This window comes from Merops nubicus, unplaced genomic scaffold (genome assembly GCF_000691845.1).
Source record: "Merops nubicus isolate BGI_N331 unplaced genomic scaffold, ASM69184v1 scaffold4749, whole genome shotgun sequence".
Classification (NCBI taxonomy): Eukaryota; Metazoa; Chordata; class Aves; order Coraciiformes; family Meropidae; genus Merops; species Merops nubicus.
Window position 1 is genome coordinate 11,881 of NW_008632912.1, and position 7,554 is coordinate 19,434.

Here is a 7,554-nt window from a genome sequence, read left to right on the forward strand (position 1 = left end):
TGTTTTATACAGAAAGCCTAGTATACTGTTTTGTAAGAAAATCAGAACAAAAGACAAGTGGAATTACAGCAGTGCTTAGCAAACTAAATGACACTGGAAACGTAAAGAAAAATAACACTCTAAATGATGTGGAAGACTATATTCTGGTTTTATTTTCGTGTGTGTGCTACTTATGATTTCCTGAGTAACCCAAAGCATTAGATGGTCTTACCTACTAACTATAGAATATAGTTAAAGCAGATACATGCTGATATAGTTGTTCTGCACTAAACACTTTTACATGAGAAATGAGACCCAGAGGAATCTACATAAAAAGTTGCACACTTTACCATTCAAACACCCCAAAAGTAATATGATGGATGTATCCTCTTAGAGAGACAGAGGACTTGGGGACAGAGTTGACAAGGGAAACCATAGAGCTTGGATAATTTCATTGAGTTGAACAGATGTATAATAAAAAAAAAGAAAAGAAAAGAAAAGAAAAGAAAAGAAAAGAAAAGAAAAGAAAAGAAAAGAAAAGAAAAGAAAAGAAAAGAAAAATCACCAGCAAATAAAAGCAGAATACATTTTATTTTTCTTGTCTACATGTGATGTGCTATCCTGTGTATTGTCTATGTACATACAGCATGATTGGATTTTGGGTGGTTTAAAAATAAACAAAATCAGTTGTGCTGAACCATGAAATGTTCATGATTCGTGATGTTTAATTTGCCTTGTATGCAACACAAGTTCTTCTTCTACACCATTTTTCTGGTGCCAGCCTGTGAGGCTGAGACAATTTCTGCTCTTCCACTCTTGACAGCACCTTTGATGTGATGCTGGCCTCTGAGAAAAGGGATCTTCTGTCTTGTGTGGCAGGCAAAGCCCTTCCCTCACATAGAAGTAAGCTCCATCCAAATTATACTTAGAAACAAATCAGGATACCACGACGTTGTGCCCAGTCTCCACTTAATTTTTTCAACTTAATTTTCTGGTATCCTAGTACACCCACTGGCCCATAACAAATCCTTTTGTTGCCTTGCAGAATCTGTGAGCCAGAATGTTTGCTGAGGTTGCCCACAGTAAGTTGTTTTGACAAGCTTGAGGTAACTTGACAGATACAGTGATGGAGAAAATGTGAGATTCACAATTTGTTCCTTAAGCCCACAACCTGCAACAAGCAATGTCTTGGCTTATTTTCTATGGTTCAAAGTCCAAAACTTTGAAGACAAGCAATATTGCCTTTTCATTTGGTATATAATAGGATTACATCATGTTAGCTGCTCTAGCTGATGCTTATGATCACAATAACAAAGTAGATGAAAGATGTACAATAACTGTTTTATTAGTGAAGAAACAAAAAGCAGGTCAGAGTATATGAAGTATGATCTTCACAGTGATAACCTTTAAACAATTTACAGTAAAGCTCTTGGAAATAAGTGAGAACATATTTTAAAAGAATTCCAGACTTAAATTCCTTTCTAAAGAAAGAAAAGCTTAAGAGTACCTTTAAAGTGCTCCTGTAGTATCTTAACCCTGAAAAAAGAGCAGGAGTTTCTAAACAATGCCAGGCCATAGGTCCTAAGGGTCTCCCCACTCCTAGCACAAATGGTTTTGCTTTGTGCTAGACAAGCACACTTAAAAGTTATAATCTCATTAAAATATTTGGAAGGTACCCAGCAAAGGTATTAAAAGCATGAAGCAGCAAGTATCGAAACCCACTAACAAATGTCAAGTGGGCCAACGTAGTCACATGTGATCACCCAGAAACTCAGCAAAATCTCCCTGATATCAAGAGGAAGCCTGGAAATACAGTTGTTTGAACCAGCTCCCAGGATGTGTGCCCTAAAAGTTCCACCATCCACAGGGACAGGCAGCACCAGCAGTGCAGGTGTACTTGCTTTGGGATGTTGACCAGAACAAGGCAACTTAGAAGAAGCCTGAGCAAGGTGCTTTGAATTCATCTCTGGAGGAACCCCTGATGCTAATCCCTGATGCTGATCCATTGATTCTATAGACAATCTAAGGAGAAATGTGTCCTACCTTCAGTCATCTATCTTTAGAAATAAATACATTCTCTGCCTCTCCATTGTAGCTGTGGCAATTTAATTTTAGATTTCATGTTGCTCAACTCTGCATAGACTTTTAACACGTGCAAGGAAAGAAAGGAGATTGAGAGGTAACAGAATGACAGCCAAGAAGCCAGGAAGCTTCCATTGTCTTCCCATATCCACCAGCTGCACCAGTCACAATTCAGGGCTTCATGTTTTTAAAAATTAAAATAACACAATAATACTAATAAAGAGTTTCTCAGAGGTTTTCTATGTTTACTCTCCTTTTACCCAGCTGAAGTTTGGACGTGCCAAGAGTCACACAATAAAATTGTATTAAGAATATGGCTGTTATGATTCAATTGAAGCCTGGGCTCTAGTAAACATCTGTGTCAAGAATGGTTCTGGGTTTCATTTTGCTCCTGTCCTTGAAATGATCATATTTTTATACATAAGTTTTTTCATATTACAGAAATTACTTACTCCAGGATTCCTTCTGGGGACAAATGCATCATGTTATAGACGTCTGAAAGCTGAAATTAAACCTCTGTTTAAATAGGTTTGTTGATAATTAGCCATTAGCCATCTATAAGATCACAATGCTTTAGTTCTTGAAATCATATTCCACGTAGGGCTGTGAATGATGTTCCCTCAAAGGCACAATTCCCCTTGACTTCAAGATTCCCTTGTGGTGTTGGACAAATAGAATGTGTTCAGATGTGCAAAGGGAGTTAACACACTAAATTCTGACTTGACAGCAGTGGGACTTCACTTAACCCTTCTCAGTGAACTCCTGTTCTCACTGAAGCCACAGTTCCTGCCCTTTATTAATTTTGTGAAACTAAAATTTGAACCCAAATATTTATGACCAGATAAAAACCCAACTTGTTACCAAATCAATTATTTGTTGCTGTGTGTCTTTGCTTCTGAGTAAAACTTTCTAGGGATCTGTGCTCCTGACCGTTCCCATGTAGCCATGAACATCTGCCCATGGCCATCCCTGTTCTTCTACACCCTGTATTGGGTAAAGAAACTGAGCACAAAATAAACATAGGAATGAAGAATGGATGGAGGGAAGTGACACACGGCATAAAGGCAACAGCTTTGTGGATCTTACTGACGTTCAAAAGGATTTATTCTCCTTTCACCTTGGTTAAACTCACTGCCCTTGAGCCATGCCTGTCTGAACAAAAGGTTGTAAATTTTTTCAATCATTGTTTTATGAGATTTTGCTAAAAGAGAACCCTAGAAACTCAATACACTCCCTTTTTCATGATCTCCTGAACTTCCCAATCTGTCACGATCTAAATTTTGCCATGAATTGCCCTCATTGTGCCATTTCCTCTGTTTTGTTTCTATTCTTGCCTTGGAGCAGGAATTAAGAAGCTTGTGGAAAGCGATCGATGCAGTGATACTTTTTGGCCATTTTTGTAGCATTTCTAGAAATTTATTTCCTCATTCTCTTCTTTTCCTTTGCTCTTCATTTTCAGGGTCCTGAGAAGGATTACTAATAATTAAAAGATTCCTCCATTTAACCTCCTCTCTTAACTTGTGATCCATCCCCTTTTCTAAAGGGTGTGTTATTACTCCTAGACAAAAAACAGGAGGGACTTTCTATTAATTAATTTTTTCTTTTCTTTCAATTAAAAACAAACAAAACAATGTTCTCTGGAAGCATGGGAGCTGAACAGCAGCTCTTGGCAAAAAGTGGGTGTTTAATGCAATTGCTGGAAACAGCCATAATCTTTTCTATTTCTTTTTTTTTCTTTTTTTTTTTTTTTCCTGAAAAGTAAATGGAGCATTTGTAGGGAGCAATCTACCCAAAGGACGGATGTGACTACAAAAACAACAAGCTGCAGCACACACTTGGTTTCCTTTGGAGACCTCCAACTTTTTCCTCTTTCACCATTTCATATTATTACTTACTCAAGAAGAACATGGCATGAATTAAAGAGGGGAGTGGGAAACGGTGGGGCTGCCTGTTTTATATCAGTGATGAGTGGGAAGAGAGGTCACTTGCTGTATTTTCTGTCCTGGAGGCAGATCTGATTCCTCAAAAATATTTTAGCATTGTTCAAGGAGTGAAAGGAGAGCTAAATTGTATTTGGATTTGGATTTGTAGTGTTCTGCATTGTCATCATAGAATCATAGAACGGCTTAGGTTGGAAGGGATCCTAGAGATCATCTAATCCAATCTCTCTGCAACAGGCAGGGACCCCTCTCAACTAGACCAGGTTGCTCAAGGGCTCATTCAGTCTGGGCCTGAACACCTCCAGGGAGGGGCATCCACAACCTCTCTGGGCAATCTAGTCCAGAGTCTCACCAGCCTCATACTGAAGAATTTGTTCCTAAGATCAGGTCTAAACCTGCTCTCCTTCAGTTTAAAACCATTTCCCCTTGTCCTGTCACTGCACACTCCTGTGACAAGTCCCTCTCCAGCCTTCCTGTAGGTTCCCTTCACGCACTGGAAGGCAGTTATGAGGTCTCCCCAGAGTCTTCTCTTCTCCAGGCTGAACAACCCCAGTGCCCTCAGCCTGTGCTCATAGCAGAGATGCTCCAGCCCCTGGATCATCTTTGTGGCCTCCTCTGGACTCATTCCAACAGACCTATGTCCCTTTTATGGTGGGGACACCAGAACTGGATGCAATATTTGAGGCAGGGTCTCACAAGAGCAGAGTAAATCACAGTAGAGTGAAATGTTTTCTGTGATACCAGGGAGTGGACATTGGCACTTTCATGTCTGCTATAAGAGATCTGATCTGAGCTCTGACTGGTCATTAGCCAGACATGGGAGTGAATCTTAAATTCTTATTTCAATCTGTGAGAGCCAGAAAGATCTATGCTATGCCAATTTGAGCCACTATTTTTCTGTGCAAGCAGCACTAACCTGTCTTCTGCTGACAGAGAAGCCTGGAAGGTCCTGCCAGAAGTGTGCATTAAGCAGTGAGACTGGTTATTGTGGGTCCTATTCCTTGCTAATCCATGTTAGTCCGTTTCTGTTCATTTTTAAAGTGGATTTCAGTGAATTTTTCTTTGTATAGGTTATTGATGATGGAAACGTGAACTGACTGACTGAGATTTATTTGCTGCAGGTGGATATTTTGGCTCCAGGATGTTCCTTTTTCATTCTTGTCATTGCAAGTCTGGCAGATTTACATGAGGAGACTCCAGCTGTATGGTTGCAAATCATATCATACTACTTGATCTGGGGACCAGCAGACAGATACTGGACACCAGCATCCAGGCCTGTATCAACAATAGTGTGTCCAACAGGAGGAGGGAAGTGATCATGCCCCTGAACTCAACACTGGGGAGGCCACAGCTTGAGTACTGGGGTCAGTGCTGGGCACCACACAAGAAGAAAGACCTTGAGGGGCTGGAGCAGGTCTAGGGAAGGGCAACAAAGCTGGTGAAGGATCTGGGGAATGTGTCTTGTGAGGAGTGGCTGAGGGAACTGGGGGTGTTTAGTCTGGAGAAGAGAAGGCTGAGGGGAGACCTTGCTGCTCTCTACAGCTCCCTGACAGGAGTTTGGAGTGAGGTGGGGGTTGGTCTCTTCTCCTGAATAACTAATGATAGGATGAGAAGGAAATGACCTCAAGCTGAACTAAGGGAGGTTTCAATTTGGTATGAGGAAGAATTTCTTTTCTGGCAGAGTGGTGAGGCACTGGCCCAGGTGCCCAGTGCTGGAGTCACCATCCCTGGAGGGGTTCAAAAACATGTAGACATGGTACTTCATAGCATGATTTAGTAGCCATGTCAGTATTGGGTTGATGTTTGGACTTGATGATCTTAGAGGTCTTTTTCAACCTTAATGATTCTATGAGTCTATGACCTGTCTAGTGGGTACACAGAAATGAGCTTTTAGAAAACTAAAATCAAACAAAGTGAATTACACCTTTGGTAAAGAGTCATGGTCCTCGTGGTATGGATCGAGTACAATCTGGGAATGTCTGTTTTCAGATCATTTAGAGAAATTACTCATTTCTGACTCCTGGCTGAATTTTAGCAGGAATAAAGCTGTAGATCTGTTTGGAACTTGAACTTTGAGAGACCTGAAAGACAACTTAAGCTCTGCGTAGACATTTAAGTGATGTAGGCACTTCAGATTTACCTGTTTGAGTTCTGTTTATGTCCTCTTTCAAGTACTTTGGCCTGTCACATGAGGACTTTTCAAGCACTTTGAGCTTCTTTTGCATCTGACCTTTTATCAAAACATTCAGAGTGGTTAATTATTATGCTGCAGTTTTCACTGTATGAACAATAACCTCTTTCTTTCCTTAAAGGATTGTTTCTCCCATTAGTCAGTTTTGTCCAATATTGTTAAGAAGCCTTGACTTTGGCTTCTTGTTAAATAATAGCTGCTTCCTGAGCCCATTCAAACATTGAAATCATTGTTAAAATTTAATAATGGCCTCAGAGAAAGTATAGGGTTTCACCAGTACACATTTATTCCAAATATAAATCTATAAATCATCAACATAAATGGTTTAAATTGTATTTTTGCATGCATAAAAAAAAAAAAAGGAACAGAAATGGGAGAGCTGCAAGATCTGCAGATTTAATTAATTGGCAATGTATGGGATCTAGTGCTAGCTGAGGTATGAAAAACAGTGGGATCACTGTGGTAGGCACACTGTGCCAAGCTAGATTCTCAGGCTAGTGTATGACTTTCATGTGACTCAGTAAAAAGTGTGTCTGTGTAGGTGTATAAACATTTGTGCCTGTTGTTTTACATATGGAAGAGCATGTATGTGGGCCAGAGTTACATAAAATTCCTAATGAGTCTGTGGAGAATACACTTTTCCAACTCCTGCTATTCCAGTGAAGATGTGACACAGTTCTTGGGTGAGTTTTGATGAAGCCTCAGGTTGTAGTTGATATTATATTCATAGGCATGATTTGGACATATCTGGTTTATTCTGTTGATTTGGTTTTAGCTTCTTATTTCTTGTGCTTTTATGGGGGAGAGAATATCTTTTTTTACTGTATTCTGCAAATGTTTTGAATCAGATTCTTGTTTTCAACAATATTGAGATGCAATGTAATTCTGTTATTCCAGAGATGATGTGTTTTGACTCACAAGCCAAGCCATCCAAATTTAGGCATTGACAATGTATGAATCCATGTGTGAGTTAATTTTCTAAATGCCCATTAAAGTCACTGCAGGTCTGCTGAATTCAGTTACTGAAACATGAAGAGATAGTCAGATTTTTTTTAAAAAAATTGAGTTTTCTGAATAACAGGAAACTTCTCTGACAGTATTGATGAGACCCTGATCAACCTTAGTTGGGATGTGTCTCTCTTGGATATGCCTATACAGACATATGCAAACAGAACACCAGGACAGGATCTGTAGTTTTAAGTTAAATAATATATTAAAACCAAATGTTTTCAACAAAAATAAAAACATTTGTGATACTTGACATTGATCTTTACACTCCAGTTTGAACTTATAGCTCAGTTCAGCTTCTGAAGGGCAAATATATAAATTATCAAACCCAAAACATAATTGCTTGCAGCAGGA